The following is a 19458-nucleotide window of genomic DNA, read 5'->3' as shown; positions in this document are numbered from 1 at the left end:
AGTCTGTGAGAGCATAATTATCCTTGCTCTTTGGGTGGGAAAATTGGTTATCTGTTCGCTCATGTATACAGAATATGGCAGTTAATTCTCTCCTCCAGGTGTTCATCTGTCCAATGATGTTGCATGACCAGCAGTTTAAAACACTATGGTGGCTGACTTTATGTGCATCAGAGAACACATTATATCAGCATAGATATCCCCATTGGTGAAAAACAGCAAGCTTATTGTTTTTTATCCCTTTTCAGCCTAATGGATGTTATGTTGGGTAAAGAACAAATGAACACTGACTCTCCACTTCCTGTTTTTTTTCTGGGTCAGAGTTTCCTGTTTTCTATGGATCAAAAAAAGAGAAAAGGGCTCTTGCACAAGCTTGCACAAGCTGCTAAAGAGGCCAAAAAGCCTGGATGAATCTCGTAATCACAGGTCTGTTAAGCATGTGGTTTGGAAACCGGTGTGCAAGTGGTTGCTTAGTTCTTAAAACCATCATCAAGAAGAACAGAGAATAGGTGATCAAACTGATTCCTCATGATCCCTCATGAGTCCAATGTTAGTGCATACATCATTCATTTCTAAATTTAAATCCAAACCTCCTGCATTTTCCCATTTTACCAGGTTCACTGTGGAAGGTTGTGACCTCTCCTCCAAAATAAATCTCCAAATCACAGCTTAATCCGTGGCAGGAGAACTACTGTACAGTGCACTGTATGTTAATGGAATATCCTCCATTAAATTAGTAGATTTAGGGAATGTTAATAAATTGATAAATTATGCTAATAAAGCTTTTGTCCTTTTCCATTTACATAAGATTTAATTTAGACATTAGATTATATTATTAGATTTATTGCCCTGGTTTAGGCATGTAATAATCAACGTTTCTTTATTCAGTGATACCCATTCCTTGGGTTGCTTTTCATTTGTTATTAATTTTGTTTTTCATTTTGAAGTATTTAATTTAATACAAAAACATATTATATGTTACTGTACAAAAAACATGATAATCATATGGTGTTATTTACTGATTAATTTATTTGAGGCAGTTTAAGACCTGAGGTCAGATTTTTCCCTGTTTTCTAATTAGTTTTGATCATAAGTTGATATTTTACATTTCTAATCTTTCAGTCATGTTGATAACATTAATAGTGAGTGCTTCTCTCTCTCTCTCTCTCTCTCTCTCTCTAAAAATTATTTTTCTCCTAAAGGGAGTGGAGTATGTGGTATCTAAAACTGTGTGAAATGCTCATGCCATGTAGGATGAGTGAAGATATTGGGATAATATTTTACTTTACACATCAATACAAATACAGTACACGCGAAGGTGGAGCTCTTAAACCCTTCCTTTAGCTTTACATACTGTTGGAATTATTCATTGTGCTAATAAAGATAATAATAATAATAATAATAATAGTAGTAGTAGTGGGTGGCACGGTAGTGTACTGGTTAGCACTGTTGCCTCACAGCAAGAAGGTCCGGGTTCGAGCCCTGTGGCCGGCGAGGGCCTTTCTGTGCGGAGTTTGCATGTTCTCCCCGTGTCCGCGTGGGTTTCCTCCGGGTGCTCCGGTTTCCCCCACAGTCCAAAGACATGCAGGTTAGGTTAACTGGTGACTCTAAATTGACCGTAGGTGTGAATGTGGGTGTGAATGGTTGTCTGTGTCTATGTGTCAGCCCTGTGATGACCTGGCGACTTGTCCAGGGTGTACCCCGCCTTTCGCCCGTAGTCAGCTGGGATAGGCTCCAGCTTGCTTGCGACCCTGTAGAACAGGATAAAGCGGCTAGAGATAATGAGATGAGATGAGTAGTAGTAGTAGTAAATGTAACCTATATAATGGTGGATATAATGTTCATATTACTGATGTAAATACAGTTAATAGTAATAGTTCAGGTAAGGTTATTCTAAAATGTGTCAATAAAACAGGTAACTAGCTGTTCACTTAAATTCTGAAATCATACTGAATTTTACTTTTTTTAAAAAACATACATGTTGGTGTGCTATATAAATACTGTGAATCAATGCCTTTATTGACTACTAACTACTGAAATTGCAGTTCTGTCTCCCTGTATTTATGCATTCAACTTCCTGGAACTATCTGAAGTCTACATGAATCACACGGCGATCATGCATTTGGGACCCCTATTGATGCATATCTCTCTCTCGCTCTCTCTCTGGCTGTGCTTAGACCATGATACCTTTTGTCTGAAGCTGCGCATTTTTCAAGTGATTAAAAATATTGGAACATGTGACTGACAGCTGTTTCTTGTTGCTCAGGTGGAGCCTGTTGGATTGATGGTTTGAAAGATTAATAACTCTGAATGTCTACTCTTCTCTGAGCCCTGGGTTTTGGCTGTCGGAGGAAAAAGGGGGAAATTGCACAAGCATTGAGCATAACCAATACAACAATGTGGAATGTCTTGAAAACAAAAGAAAATATTGGTATGTTAACAGCCAGACATGGAACAGGTCTGCCAAGGAAAATAGCACTTAATAAAAATAACACTGAGAGCTGTGAAGGAAAAACAGTCCGTGACCTCACCAACCACCTCCACAGGGCAGAGGTGAAGATATCACAATCTACTCTTTGAAGAAGACTTCAAGAGCAGAACTATAGAGGTCATACCAGAAGATGTAAACCAGTCATCAGCAGTAAGAATTCTTATCTCATTATCTCTAGCCGCTTTATCCTGTACTACAGGGTCGCAGGCAAGCTGGAGCCTATCCCAGCTGACTACGGGCGAAAGGCGGGGTACACCCTGGACAAGTCGCCAGGTCATCACAGGGCTGACACATAGACACAGACAACCATTCACACTCACATTCACACCTACGCTCAATTTAGAGTCACCAGTTAACCTAACCTGCATGTTTCACCTAACTTTCACAGTACTGTATGTTGAATCAATCCAAGATGGCGGCATAGGTGTTTTACGTTTGTCTATGTTTATTTGTGTATGTGTGTTTTTATGAATCGGTTGGGCTAAATTACCTGATTTTTGGGATATTTCTTTATCAAGAACATTTTTTACATGGGATTACAAAAATCTTGACATTGTGGCGATGGGTAGCCATAAACAGCAATGCAAGTCTAGGCCTACTCAATCATGCAGGTCTGGCTGCAACAACACCTTGAGACTTCCGGTTTACCTGCTGTTTGTGTTTGTGCTAAACACACCGTTTATGGGCGCTTTGGGAGCTGGAATTAGTGATGGATTATGCGCATCCTCCCCTCGGATTGTTTTTCCAAATTCTGGAACTTTGTTGTTCTTCGACACAACCGGATTTACACCCCTGTCTAATAGTTGTTGCGTTGAACCCTTGCGCAAGTGCGCACTCCTCAAGTGGCCCGAGGTTGGACAGTTTCGGTCCACCTGTTGTAGGCGTGACAGGGGAGCCACCATCCGCACGGCAAGATCAGCTGGTTTTTGGATTATCCTTCTCCTGTTTCTGTCAGGTAATATACACCCCAACCCAGGCCCGCAACTGCCTGAACTTTCGAGCCCCGATGATTTGAAAAACAGCAGTGGTTTGCGTTTTATTCATGTTAATGTGCGCAGCCTGATAAATAAAATCGACGCCATTCATCTCTGGGCTAAAATGACTGATAGTGACATAATCGTCTTGTCTGAGTCTTGGCTTAAATCTTCTATTACGAGCAATATGATTTACATCGATGGGTATACCTTATTTAGGATGGATTGTGCGAATAAAGGAGGGGGAGTAGCTTTATATGTAAAATCCTCCTTGGACTGCTGTGTCGTTGAGGCAATAACTAAGCCGAAGTGTTTTGAACTGTGTGCCATCAAAGTGAATCTCCCTAATGGCACTCCCTTGACGGTAGTAGGATGCTATCGCCCACCATCGGCAGTAGCTGGAGCAACTGCGCTTCTGTCTGACTTTTTGAACAAGCTCTCTAATGAGTATATCGTTCTGGGGGATTTAAACTGGGACTGGCTGTCGTCGTCTTCTGTGTTGAGAGACATATGTGATGCGCTGAATTTGACCCAACTAATACAATCACCTACTCGCCTTAATTTAAAACGTATGGACAAATCTACTTTACTTGACGTCATCCTGACCAATGCTCCACACAAATACTCTGCGGTTGGTGTTTTTTGTAACGATGTCAGTGATCATTGTATGGTTGCTTGCGTCAGGAATTGTAAAATGGTTAAGACCAAGCCATGGTTTGTTTTTAAACGAAATCTTAAGTGTTTTAATGAACAAGCATTTCTGCATGACATTTTCCATAGTGATTTAAATTCAGTTTGTTTTATGGATGATGTTGAAATAGCCTGGGATTATTTTAAGAAAACTTATGTAGCTATAATTGATAAACACGCCCCTTTTAGAAGATATAGAGTAAGGGGCAGGGACAATCCCTGGTTTAATGACTGTATTGCGACCACCATTAGAGAGCGTAATGAGGCATGGGTAAAAGCAAAAAGATACAATAGTGATGCTTGCTGGTTAAACTACAGGGTATTAAGAAATAAATGCACAAGACTAATAAAAAGTATAAAAAATGAGTATTATCTTAATCTAATAGAGGAACATTTCAATGACCCTAAGAAATTCTGGAAAGCAATTAAATCATCCTCGGGTAATGTGCCACCTCCTACTATTCCTGAATATTTAGTGACTAGCCAGGGAGAAATTAGGGATAAACAAAACATGGTAGACACTTTTAACATGCATTTTATTAGTGCTGGAATTGCTATTCAGTCGACTCTTCCAACCAATTTTATTAATAGTATAATGACTGTCCCAGATCCAAACTTAAGTTTAAATAGTTTTAATTTCAGCTCTATATCTGCCTATGAAGTTCAGAGGGCTTTGCTTGGATTGGACTGTAAAAAGTCTGCTGGCCCTGACCAGATCGAGCCTTACGTTCTTAAGACTGCTGCTAAGTTGATTGCTGGCCCTATTGCCTCCATTTTTAATCTTAGTTTACTCAGTGGTTTTATACCTAAATCATGGAAGTCTGCATTTGTCCTCCCACTTTTAAAAAGTGGAGATCCTTTTGTATTGGACAATTATCGCCCAATCTCCAGATTGTCTGTGCTGGCCAAACTGTTTGAAGCTCTTATAAATGAGCAGCTTAAACATTTTTTAACCGAAAACTCCATTTTAAATCCTATGCAGTCTGGCTTCCGACAAGGCCATGGTATAGTCACAGCCGTAACCGTAGTCACAAATGATATTTTAAATGCCTTGGATAATAAGAAGTCTTGTGCTGCAATATTTATTGACCTTTCTAAAGCGTTTGATACGGTGAACCATGACCTTCTTCTGAAACGATTACAAAACATAGGTTTTAGTGGTACTGTATTAAGGTGGTTTTCAAATTATCTCAGTGGTAGAACACAATGTAGTGTTATCGATAACTATACCTCATCATCATTAGAAGTCTTTATGGGTGTCCCACAAGGGTTTGTTTTGGGCCCAATTTTATTTTCTATTAATATAAATGATTTAGGTAAGAACTTGAAGCAAGCAAAGGTGCATCTTTATGCAGATGACACCATTTTGTACACCACAGATTCATCAGTGAATGATGCATTTGCACAACTGCAGTCTGCTTTTAATCATGTACAAACATTTCTTATTGAGTTAAGGTTGGTACTGAATGCTAAAAAAAACAAAAATAATGTCTTTTACACAATCACGCTCTCCAGCTAATATTGGTGTGTCAACATTAGATGGCACTGAAATAGAAAGAGTATCATCATACAAGTATTTAGGGATCTGGTTGGATGATAAGATGTCTTTTGGTGTACATATTGAGAGCCTCTGCAAGAAATTGAGACCAAAGTTGGATTTTTTCTTTAGAATGAGGAAGTGCTTTCCTTATCATGCAAGGAGAAGGTTAGTTCAAAGCACGTTCTTGTCAGTGCTTGATTATGGGGACACATTGTATATGCACTCCAGTTTGTTTTTACTTAAAAAACTGGATGTGTTGTACCATTCAGCCCTGCGTTTCATCACTGGTGTATCAGCCAGGACTCACCACTGCACTCTTTATGAAACTGTACAATGGTCTTCTCTCTCTCTCCGAAGGAGAATCCATGCACTGACTTTTATTGCTAAAGCCCTAATGGGTAAACTACCCCTGTACATTTTTAATTTGCTTTCTTTTCATAATAGTGTTTACCGGACAAGGTCATCAGGAAAAATACTTTTACATGCTCCACAAACAAGATCAGAACTTGGTAAAACTGCCTTTTCTTCATATGCACCAAAGCTTTGGAATGAACTTCAAACTACTCTAAATCTTGAAATTCTTCCACCCATTAATTCTTTTAAAGACCTTTTAAAAGCAACATTAACTGAGCATTGTAATTGTTTTTAATTTCATTATTTGTTTGCCGTGTGCTTTTTTAGTTGTCTGTGTATACATAGGCTGTTAGCATTGATTTGTTTTTGTCTGTTTAGATGTGGCGTAGCTGTGGTTTGTCTTGTCTTATGTGTTTTATTGTAATGTAACTTTTTAGCCGCCTATCTTGGCCAGGACTCCCTGGAAGAAGAGTTATTGTAACTCAATGGGACCATTTCCTGGTTAAAGAAAGGTTAAATAAAAAAAAAAAAAAACATCTTTGGACTGTGGGGGAAACCGGAGCATCCCCATGTGGACAACATGCAAACTCCACACAGAAAGGCCCTCGCCGGCCACGGGGCTCGAACCCAGACCTTCTTGCTGTGAGGCGACAGCACTAACCACTACACCACCATGCCGCCTGGTCTGTGTTGTGTGATTTTCAGCCCAGCTGGCAGCAGAGCAGAAGCACAAGCAGGAAGAACAGCTGATGATCTTCAGCATCAGGTAGAGGCTTCACTCCCCCCCCAACTCACTAATGACCATTGACAGTGAAGTGCACATTTGAATCAGGTTTTCATATTTAGTATTGAAAAATACTACTATACATCAGCTTATTAAGAAAGACACTTGAAATATATCCATCCATTATCTGTTTTTAGGATAAGTAACCGCTTATCCTGTGCAGGGTCATGGGCAAGCTGGAGCCTATCCCAGCTGACTATGGGCGAGAGGCGGGGTACACCCTGGAAAAGTCACCAGGTTATTGCAGGGCTGACACACAGGGACACACAACCATTCACACTCACATTCACACCTACAGTCAATTTAGAGCCACCAATAGCCTAACCTGCATGTCTTTGGACTGTGGGGGAAACCGGAGCACCCAGAGGAAACCCATGCAGACATGGGGAGAACATGCAAACTCCAGACAGAAAGACCCCTGTTGACCACTGGGCTCAAACCTAGAACCTTCTTGCTGTGAGGTGACAGTGCTAACCACTACACCACTGCACCGCCCACTTTGATATAAAATAAAATTATTATTTCTCTTAAATTATGGGTTTGTGTTTGACTATCTTTTTTTTTCATATTCTTTAATAAAGGGCTGTAATATAAGATGTCTGGGTTTCAAAAAATGTTCTTGATGGTTCCCTTAGTCCCTGACCTAGTGAACTAGTCTGAGTATGTGTTTTAGTTGAAGACTCCAAAGCTCTTCTATCAGTTTCCCTTAATAAGGATGTCTGTTAAATGCTGTAAATGTAATTAAAAAAAAGCTAATTAAACTCAACTGTATATTTGATACACAAAAGTGCAACACTCCCTGCAAATTATGAGTTTAACTTGTCAAACTACATAGGTCAAGGTTCCATCCATTATCTGTAGCTGCTTATCCTATTCTACAGGGTTTCAGGCAAGCTGGAGCCTATCCCAGCTGACTATGGGCGAGAGGTGGGGTACACCCTGGACAAGTCGCCAGATCATCGCAGGGTTGACACAGAGACAAACAACCATTCACACTCATGGTTAATTTAGAGTCACCAATAAACCTAACCTGCATGTCTTTGGACTGTGGGGGAAACTGGAGCTCCCAGAGGAAACCCACACGGACAACATGCAAACTCCACACAGAAAGGCCCCCGTCAGCCACTGGGCTTGAACCCAGGACCTTCTTGCTGTGAGGCGACAGTGTTAACCACTACACCACTGTGCCGCCCTAGGGCGAGGTTTATATTAGTTAATCTTTTTATGGATAAATTTGCACACACTCAGGAGCATGACCTCAATAAGGGTTTTCTGAATGTACAGGATTTTCATGAAGCCCAAATTTCTTGTGTAACTAAGCAACTATACAAATGATTTGCGAATATATCCGTTCATATGCAACTTGATAAATGACGCCCACTGATATCAGACCAGCACTTGCCCTTCAGAAACACAAAGCATGATGAATAGAATGTCCTCTCCTCTTCTCGAGACAAAGAGGAAATGGAGGGAGGAGGCCATCAATACAAACAGTCTTTGAAAAAATCTTTTTATATTCGTGTGTTTTTGTATGCCTGACTGTTTTTCTTAGACATGACAGGCAGACCTGTTCTTTATTAATCAGCACAACACAAACTGAGGCTTTTTGCGTTTGACAAAATCCTGTCTTTCCACTTCACTACACTTAGGCAAACACACACTCAAACTCTGAAGCTGCCACACTTGGCCAACCAACCAACCAACAGACTTTTCGAAAGCATGTGTTTACATATTTCAGTGTAAATTAAATTATTCTTGTCTTCCTCTCTCTCTCTCTCATTCTCAGCCTCTTGCACTGACCCCTGCATTGTTGACATGCTTGCTAATAAAACCAGAGGGATTTCGTAAACAAAACATGTCTGGCATGGAAGTAACAGGTTTATAGTGGTGCTTGAAAGTTTGTGAACTCTTTAGAATTTTCTATATTTCTGCATAAATATGACCTAAGACAACATCAGATTTTCACATAAGTACTAAAAGTAGATAAAGAGAACCCAGTTAAACAAATGAGACAAAAAATATTATACTTGGTCATTTATTTATTGAGGAAAATTATCCAATATTATATATCTGTGAGTGGCAAAAGTATGTGAACCTCTAGGATTAGCAGTTAATTTGAAGGTGAAATTAGAGTCCGGCGTTTTCAATTGATTGGATGACAATCAGGTGTGAGTGGGCACCCTGTTTTATTTAAAGAACAGGGATCTATCAAAGTCTGATCTTCACAACACATGTTTGTGGAAGTGTATCATGGCACGAACAAAGGAAATTTCTGAAGACCTCAGAAAAAGCGTTGTTGATGCTCATCAGGCTGGAAAAGGTTACAAAACCATCTCTAAAGAGTTTGGACTCCACCAATCCACAGTCAGTCAGATTGTGTACAAATGGAGGAAATTCAAGACCATTGTTACCCTCCCCAGGAGTGGTCGACCAACAAAGATCACTCCAAGAGCAAGGCGTGTAATAGTCGGTGAGGTCACAAAGGACCCCAGGGTAACATCTAAGCAACTGAAGGCCTCTCTCACATTGGCTAATGTTAATGTTCATGAGTTCACCATCAGGAGAACACTGAACAGCAATGGTGTGCATGGCAGGGTTGCAAGGAGAAAGCCACTGCTCTCCAAAAAGAACATTGCTGCTTGTCTGCAGTTTGCTAAAGATCATGTGGACAAGCCAGAAGGCTATTGGAAAAATGCTTTGTGGATGGATGAGACCAAAATAGAACTTTTTGGTTTAAATGAGAAGCATTATGTTTGGAGAAAGAAAAACACTGCATTCCAGCATAAGAACCTTATCCCATCTGTGAAACATGGTGGTGGTAGTATCATGGTTTGGGCCTGTTTTGCTGCATCTGGGCCAGGACAGCTTGTTATCATTGATGGAACAATGAATTCTGAATTATACCAGCAAATTCTAAAGGAAAATGTCAGGACATCTGTCCATGAACTGAATCTCAAGAGAAGGTGGGTCATGCAGCAAGACAACGACCCTAAGCACACAAGTCATTCTACCAAAGAATGGTTAAAGAAGAATAAAGTTCATGTTTTGGAATGGCCAAGTCAAAGCCCTGACCTTAATCCAATTGAAATGTTGTGGAAGGACCTGAAGCGAGCAGTTACTGTGAGGAAACCCACCAACATCCCAGAGTTGAAGCTGTTCTGTATGGAGGAATGGACTAAAATTCCTCCAAGCCGGTGTGCAGGACTGATCAACAGTTACCGCAAACGTTTAGTTGCAGTTATTGCTGCACAAGGGGGTCACACCAGATACTGAAAGCAAAGGTTCACATGCTTTGTCACTCACAGATATGTAATATTGGATCATTTTGCTCAATAAATAAATGACCAAGTATAATATTTTTGTCTCATTTGTTTAACTGAGTTCTCTTTATCTACTTTTAGGACTTGTGTGAAAATCTGATCATGTTTTAGGTCATATTTATGCAGAAACATAGAAAATTCTAAAGGTTTCACAAACTTTCAAGCACCACTGTAAATGTCAGTCAGTGCCCTACAATTCAGCTTCTGTTTAGTGAAGAAGGGCACGTTATCAGAAACAGTGGAGATATCCAGTGGATCAGTGTTTCAACTCTGTACCAGTAACAATACACTGTAAAAAAAAAAAAATGGTTGACAGAACTGAAATTATCTAGGCAACGTGATGCATTTGTTTTTTTGAGTTCTCTTTACCTAAATAAGCCAAAGGTTGACACAACACAGATTTGTGAATTCTGCCAACCTTTTGTTTTTAATAATACAAACTCATTATACTAAGTTTGATCAACAAAGACTTTCAGTTTCATATGTAAAATCTAACTTCTACCAATTTTGTTTTTTGAGTTCTAACAATTTTCACCACACCCCATCATTCAACACAACACAAAGTGTAGTTAAAAAAAAACCTTTTATTCACCATTTTGAAAATTTCACATTACAATTGTGAATTCACAGACTCGTGCCCTATGAACAGGGCTTCTTGAGAACTAGTCTTATACTGTGTATGAATGTGTGAGTATTGGGTCTGAGAATGAATGCAAGATGTGCATTTCTAATTGTGTGCAAGAATACACACATTACACTTTGAATACACACATTGAAATTAACTTATGAACTTATGAACTGATCTTCTTAAGAACCGGTCTTTACTCACATTAGAATTGGGCCCAATGAACTGAGCTGCTCAAGAACTTAGTGTGTATGAGAGTATGGTCTGAGAATGAAGCTCGTTGGGCTTGTGGAGAAAGGAAGGAAACCCCGTAGTAGGCGTGTCAATGAACATAAAGTAAGAAAACTTAAAACTTCTTGTTAGAGAGTAGGACAGTCTTTAGAAATTTGAGGGAAACTAAGAAAAACTTGTTTTGCTTAATCAAGTATCTTTGTTAGTTATTTTCTAAGAAAAATGAGTTGTACAAACGTGAGTTTGTTTGTTAGATGTCAAAATTGTTTTTCTGAGTCAGTTTACAATAAAATTGTGAGCTTGAACAACTGTCATTTATATTTTTTACAGTGTACAGTAGCAATACTGTTATGCATTCTGTATATTGTCAAGACTTCACAGTATTTCACAATCTTATATCCAGCTGTCTATAATGCCAGATACAATCCAGCACTTATTAGTATTTGTTCAATATTTGAGCTATAGTCTTTGCAAATGATTTTGTTTTATAATTGGATTCCTTTTAGTCATGTAGGTTTAAACCAGAGTTCTGAGCTCCAAGCTCATGATATTAGGCAGCACTAGCTCATGATATTAGGCAGTACTAGAACTAGCAAGTCTCATATATAGAGAGAGATATTTTCCCATCAAGTCACTGTTTAATGTCTGACTTGCTTCAGTGCTGCATTTTGTTTAAATGACTGACAGGAAAGACACGATGCTTACTGTGATGATTTCCAGAAGCTCTAGATGTTTGTTCAAGATCGTAATGCCAGTGTGAGCATTGCACTCTTCTGTGTGTGCTGACAGATAAAATAAGGTTTATTCTATTCCTTTACACGTACCTCATACGTCTGTCACTCACTCAGTTTCTCATTTCTAAAGTCTATGAACTGTGAATAAAAGTGTAAATGTGTTTCTTGAGTAATTCCAAGTGAAAAATGTCAAATTGAATAGTAAGGACTTCCACTGCCCTGGATGCACACTGCTCACTTGAGTGTACTCTGGCTGCAGGATTTTCTTTCTTAGAGGTTACAGAAAGAAAGACAAGACAAAAATATGCAAGATATTCTCATCTCATCTCTAGCTGCTTTATCCTGTTCTACAGGGTCGCAGGTAAGCTGGAACCTATCCCAGCTGACTACGGGCGAAAGGCGGGGTACACCCTGGACAAGTCGCCAGGTCATCACAGGGCTGACACATAGACACAGACAACCATTCACACTCACATTCACACCTACGGTCAATTTAGAGTCACCAGTTAACCTAACCTGCATGTCTTTGGACTGTGGGGGAAACCGGAGCACCCGGAGGAAACCCACGCAGACACGGGGAGAACATGCAAACTCCACACAGAAAGGCCCTCGCCGGCCACGGGACTCGAACCCGGACCTTCTTGCTGTGAGGCGACAGCGCTAACCACTACACTACCGTGCCGCCTGCAAGATATTTTTTGGGGAAAAAAACAGAAAGACAACAGAAAGAAAAACCCAAGACTGACAAGGAAGACAGAACAAAATAAAAACACAATACCCATACAATTATCATGTACAATAAATGTAAAAAAGGAGAGCAAAACCCCATCATCCCCCAGCTCTCATGGACACAGCAACCACCGTCATTCCTCTGGCTGCAGGACTGAGAGCGTCTGAAGCAGGAGAAGAAAGTGGACACTGGAGCTCAGACGGCTGGAGCTAGAGATGGTTAAAGAGTCAAACAAACCCAACGGAGACCTGTGTCTGCCAGATCAGAAGATAACTGTATATTACATACACCAGTGAAGTGGGAACTATTAAAAAAACTTTATCATTTCTCCTTTTTTTAAGCCATACGAAATACAATAGGTTCTTTATTTTCATTCTTCATTATGAACATCTAATCTAGTCTTGTCTCTTGTACCTGGTCTGTGTCTAGTACAGGCCTGTGAGATGTGGATCACTACATCACCATCTAGTGGCTGCAGAACATACTACACCTCTCATCGTGTGACTTTTTTTTCTTCCTTTTTTCTTTTTTCTTCTTGATCATTGCTTACTGGAACTGGCAGTGAATTAAATAATTTTTTTTTATGGGGACAGATGTTGGCGCAATGTGGTTTAAAGTGAGATTACCTTGAGCTATAAATTATATAGGGTTGTGAATGTTGTGAAGGGTATGATAACAGAATATAGCTTATAAATTGAGAATAGATTAACAAGGCTTTTTCATTCTCTCTCTCTGAGAGAGAGAGAGAGAGAGAGAGAGAGAGAGAGAGAGAGAATGAATCTGGACTGATTGAGTAGAGAAGGAAATAGTATGGAAAAACAGGCCTCTGGAACACACTGGATGAGAGTTATGTTTTTACTTTTTCTTGTTTTACTCTATTTCAGATCTTTTTTTATTGGCTCTTTTACATTTTTATTAAAAATATCACATTTTAATATATGGATCATAAAATCTGATCAAGGGGCGGCACGGTGGTGTAGTGGTTAGCGCTGTCGCCTCACAGCAAGAAGGTCCTGGGTTCGAGCCCCGGGGCCGGCGAGGGCCTTTCTGTGTGGAGTTTGCATGTTCTCCCCGTGTCCGCGTGGGTTTCCTCCGGGTGCTCCGGTTTCCCCCACAGTCCAAAGACATGCAGGTTAGGTTAAGTGGTGACTCTAAATTGACCGTAGGTGTGAATGGTTGTCTGTGTCTATGTGTCAGCCCTGTGATGACCTGGCGACTTGTCCAGGGTGTACCCCGCCTTTCGCCCGTAGTCAGCTGGGATAGGCTCCGGCTTGCCTGCGACCCTGTAGAAGGATAAAGCGGCTAGAGATAATGAGATGAGATAAAATCTGATCATAATGGAACCGTTTTTACTTCAGTGTTATTAAAAAGATCCCTAAGCCCTGATTTCTATGAGGCCGCTCCACTGCATTTGCTGGAAATAGTCCAACTATTACGTACTACATCATGTTGATGCAGCATTTACAGTAGTGCTTGAAAGTTTGTGAACCCTTTAGAATTTTCCATATTTCTGCATAAATATGACCTAAAGCATCATCAGATTTTCACACAAGTCCTAAAAGTAGATAAAGAGAACCCAGTTAAACAAATGAGACAAAAATATTATACTTGGCCATTTATTTATTGAGGAAAATGATCCAATATTACATATCTGTGAGTGGCAAAAGTATGTGAACCTTTGCTTTCAGTATCTGTGCAGCAATAACTGCAACTAAACGTTTGCGGTAACTGTTGATCAGTCCTGCACACCAGCTTGGAGGAATTTTAGCCCGTTCCTCCATACAGAACAGCTTCAACTCTGGGATGTTGGTGGGTTTCCTCACATGAACTGCTCGCTTCAGGTCCTTCCACAACATTTTGATTGGATTAAGGTCAGGACTTTGACTTGGCCATTCCAAAACATGAACTTTATTCTTCTTTAACCATTCTTTGGTAGAACGACTTGTGTGCTTAGGGTTGTTGTCTTGCTGCATGACCCACCTTCTCTTGAGATTCAGTTCATGGACAGATGTCCTGACATTTTCCTTTAGAATTCGCTGGTATAATTCAGAATTCATTGTTCCATCAGTGATGGCAAGGCATCCTGGCCCAGATGCAGCAAAACAGGTCCAAACCATGATACTGCCACCACCATGTTTCACAGATGGGATAAGGTTCTTATGCTGGAATGCAGTGTTTTCCTTTCTCCAAACATAATGCTTCTCATTTAAACCAAAAAGTTCTATGTTGGTCCAATAACATCTTTCCAATAGCCTTCTGGCTTGTCCATGTGATCTTCAGCAAACTGCAGATGAGCAGCAATGTTCTTTTTGGAGAGCAGTGGCTTTCTCCTTGCAACCCTGCTATGCACACCATTGTTGTTCAGTGTTCTCCTGATGGTGGACTCATTAACATTAGTCAATGTGAGAGAGGCCTTCAGTCGCTTAGAAATTACCCTGGGGTCCTTTGTGACCTCACTCACTATTACACGCTTTGCTCTTGGAGTGATCTTTGTTGGTTGACCACTCCTGGGGAGGGTAACAATGGTCTTGAATTTCCTCCATTTGTACACAATCTGTCTGACTGTGGATTGGTGGAGTCCAAACTCTTTAGAGATGGTTTTGTAACCTTTTCCAGCCTGATGAGCATCAACAACACTTTTTCTGAGGTTCTCAGAAATCTCCTTTGCTCGTGCCATGATACACTTCCACAAACGTGTGTTATGAAGATCAGACTTTGATAGATCCCTGTTCTTTAAATAAAACAGGGTGCCCACTCACACCTGATTGTCATCCCATTGATTGAAAACACCTGACTCTAATTTCACCTTCAAATTCACTGTTAATCCTAGTGGTTCACATACTTTTGTCACCCACAGATATGTAATATTGGATCATTTTCCTCAATAAATAAATGACCAAGTATAACATTTTTGTCTCATTTGTTTAACTGGGTTCTCTTTATCTACTTTTAGGACTTGTGTGAAAATCTGTTGTTGTTTTAGGTCATATTTATGCAGAAATATAGAAAATTCTAAAGGGTTCACAAACTTTCAAGCACCACTGTATCTCTGTTACTCTTTCAAAGCTGTGTTAATGCTTTACAAGCTCAGACTCTGAGCTCCCACCAGTTTCCGACCCCTGTTTACACACACATCTCTCCTGGCCAATTGTTTGTTTGATTTCAGCTGTGGGAACTTTCAAGTATTTATTTTGGGCCCATTTTATTTTCCCTTTATAGGCTCCATTTGGCCCACATTTGGCTGATGATACACTGGCCATTGTTTTACCTTTCTAGAAAATGAAATAAAAACAAATAGCTGTGGTAAATTAGTCAATCTAATCAATTGCCTATCAGAGAGTAACAACTGGATGTCTCATAAGTTTCTCAAATTGAATGAGGATAAAGCGGATGTCCTTATTGCAGGTGCTTAGGAATATCTCTAGGAAGCTGCAGTCAGTTCTTGACCTTCTGAGATCAAAACTTAAAACGTATTTAATTAACTAACTAACTAACTAACTCTGCAGGTTGAAAAGACATCTTCCAGTCCTGTTTTTTTTTTTATAATTAAGGCTTATTAATAAGGAAAGTGGGGCAGCACGGTGGTGTAGTGGTTAGCGCTGTCGCCTCACAGCAAGAAGGTCCTGGGTTCGAGCCCCGGGGCCGGCGAGGGCCTTTCTGTGTGGAGTTTGCATGTTCTCCCCGTGTCTGCGTGGGTTTCCTCCGGGTGCTCTGGTTTCCCCCACAGTCCAAAGACATGCAGGTTAGGTTAGGTTAACTGGTGACTCTAAATTAACCGTAGGTGTGAATGTGAGTGTGAATGGTTGTCTGTGTCTATGTGTCAGCCCTGTGATGACCTGGCGACTTGTCCAGGGTGTACCCCGCCTTTCGCCCGTAGTCAGCTGGGATAGGCTCCAGCTTGCCTGTGACCCTGTAGAAGGATAAAGAGGCTAGAGATAATGAGATGAGATGAATAAGGAAAGTACTGGCTTGCCATTTCAGGACACTGAAAAATTCATTGTGTTCATCCTGTGATTTCCTGTTTAGTCAGAGATGTGGCTTGACCTGTTAAAACGAGAAAGGCAATCTATAGATAAGATGTTGTAAAATAAATAAATAGTGCACCTATCAGGAATTACATGTTGAGTTCCCTGTGTGTATTTCAGACGTATTGTCCCAGGCGTATGCCCCTCAACCATGTTACCCATTGATAGTGCCTGAAAGAAAAGGTAATGTTCTTAAAATAGTGTGTGCGTGTGCTCATGTTAGTGCTCGTACATTTTTGACAGCCAGGTGACACAGTTTCGATTGCCTTCTGCTGGGCAGCACAGCCAGCTGAGTATATGGATGATTTCCCAGCATGCAACAGCAGGTGCCCCTTCCAAACAACCCACACACTGTACCATGTACGCAGTGTGTGATTTCTGTTCTGGCCTGAGGAACAAACTAAGTCAAGCCTGATCTGATTTAACATCTGATTTTACATTAATCCTCTCAACCTGATGATCTCAACCCATCACTGCTTCATAGTTGAGTCTGCTCTGGCATGCTGAACACCGTTATTCACAGCCTCCAGACACACACCGGTTTCAGTCTACACACTGATTACACTGTCCTTTTTTCATACCAGCTGTGTGCTCACACAATTTGAACATATATAAAAGTTCTCATCTCATCTATTATCTCTAGCCGCTTTATCCTGTTCTACAGGGTCGCAGGCAAGCTGGAGCCTATCCCAGCTGACTACGGGCGAAAGGCGGGGTACACCCTGGACAAGTCGCCAGGTCATCACAGGGCTGACACACAGACACAGACAACCATTCACACTCACATTCACACCTACGGTCAATTTAGAGTCACCAGTTAACCTAACCTGCATGTCTTTGGACTGTGGGGGAAACCGGAGCACCCGGAGGAAACCCACGTGGACACGGGGAGAACATGCAAACTCTGCACAGAAAGGCCCTCACTGGCCACGGGGCTCGAACCCGGACCTTCTTGCTGTGAGGCAACAGCGCTAACCACTACACCACCATGCCACCTTTTCTTTTTAAATATTATACAGTAATTCTGTTCAATAGCTAAACAATAGCCATGATTTATCATTGTACCACAGCACTGAATAATCCTCAAATTTGAAGGTATGGATTATTTTTCTATCACAGCAGAGATCTCTGACTTATTCATGTGTTTGTTCTAATACATTATCATTTCTATAGTAACAGCTCATTCACATGTGTTGTGCACACACATCCATAATCTAAGCCTAACAAACCAATTAACAAAATGTGTTAGTTAACAAAGGAAAACCTATAATCGTTGATATTATGAAATTTTCTGTCAGGAGACATTTATGTCACATTTATGAAAGGAGTCTCCAGTGTGAGCGCTTCACTATAGTTAGTGTTCAGTAGGTTTTCCACCACGGGAAAGTCTTTGGGACAGAGTTTGTGCTTTCTGGTTTCTCTGTAACATGACAATTTCATCTCATCTCATTATCTGTAGCCGCTTTATCCTGTTCTACAGGGTCGCAGGCAAGCTGGAGCCTATCCCAGCTGACTACGGGCGAAAGGCGGGGTACACCCTGGACAAGTCGCCAGGTCATCACAGGGCTGACACATAGACACAGACAACCATTCACACTCACATTCACACCTACGGTCAATTTAGAGTCACCAGTTAACCTAACCTGCATGTCTTTGGACTGTGGGGGAAACCGGAGCACCCGGAGGAAACCCACGCGGACACGGGGAGAACATGCAAACTCCGCACAGAAAGGTCCTCGTCGGCCACGGGGCTCGAACCCGGACCTTCTTGCTGTGAGGCGACAGCGCTAAACATAACAAGCTGCTTTAAAAAAATCTTTTTAACTTCAAGTGAGGGGGAAAAAAGAGGCTGGTGTGTGTGTGTGTGTGTGTGTGTGTGTGGCTGCTATAACATAAGTGATAACGGAAATGAAATTGTCTCGCAGACATTACACAACATTACATATAACTATAAATGGTTAAAAAGTATTATGTACTCTAAAATTTGTAATTGTTGCTTAGTAGGAATGAAATAGTATGAGATGTGTTATTGGAATATCATCCACTTTGTGTTGAGCTGGATCACAAACCCACTGAGATGCTTTATTTTTTTCAGTGAGGACTGAATGAACATTTGCTGTGTCTCTTTATGTTGATATTTTCCAAAGCATTTATCCTTGCAGGATTATCAAAGTATAACGGTTTCTTGTTCAGTTTGAAGTTGTTTTCTTTTGCCTCTCTGTTGCCATGGCAACAGTCATGGCTAGCTAGGAAATGCATCCCAGGTCACTTCCTGTTGAGAATCTCCCAGGGAGGCTTTTGTTTCAGACAAATCTACACACACACAGGATTGCTGTGATGTTGTTGTTGTTGTTGTTTTTTGGGGGGGAGGTCTTACAGAAATTGGCAGTGCTGCAGGGTGAAGTGTGTAGATGGAATTTGCTTGACTTGCATGTGCTGAAAGGTTTTATTAGCCTCCACAGCATGACAGCATTAGAGCTCCCTGATAGACTGATTGGAGGTGAAAATTCACCGTTTATTAAAATAAGCATGTTGCTGTCAGTATCTGGGAGTCTCGGAGAGCGTTATTAGCTCTAGATTGAGCTTCTTGTTAGCTCGTGTATTTAGAATAAAGTTCTCCTCCAACAAGAGCCACTGTCCAAACATAGTTTGAGAGCAGCTGTTTGAAAAGCTGTGGTGACTTCAGCTGTCCTTTGCTGTAGTAGATGATGTCACTCACTACAGGACTCTTCACGTTATGTTCATACTGAACATCCTTTTAACACACTTCGTACCGTTTACCTTTACTTATCCACACCTGTATAGTCTAGTTTATAATCCCACTACATGGTGTCTCTCTTCCAGAGGTGGACAGTAACGAAGTACGTTTACTTGAGTACTGTACTTAAGTACACTTTTTGAGTATCTGTACTTTACTGGAGTATTTTTTCTGGTAACTTGTGACTTTAACTTCACTACATTTG

The sequence above is a fragment of the Neoarius graeffei genome, chromosome 9 (genome assembly GCF_027579695.1).
Source record: "Neoarius graeffei isolate fNeoGra1 chromosome 9, fNeoGra1.pri, whole genome shotgun sequence".
NCBI classification, from domain to species: domain Eukaryota; kingdom Metazoa; phylum Chordata; class Actinopteri; order Siluriformes; family Ariidae; genus Neoarius; species Neoarius graeffei.
The sequence above is the reverse complement of the archived record's forward strand: the minus strand, read 5'-3'. Positions refer to the sequence as shown.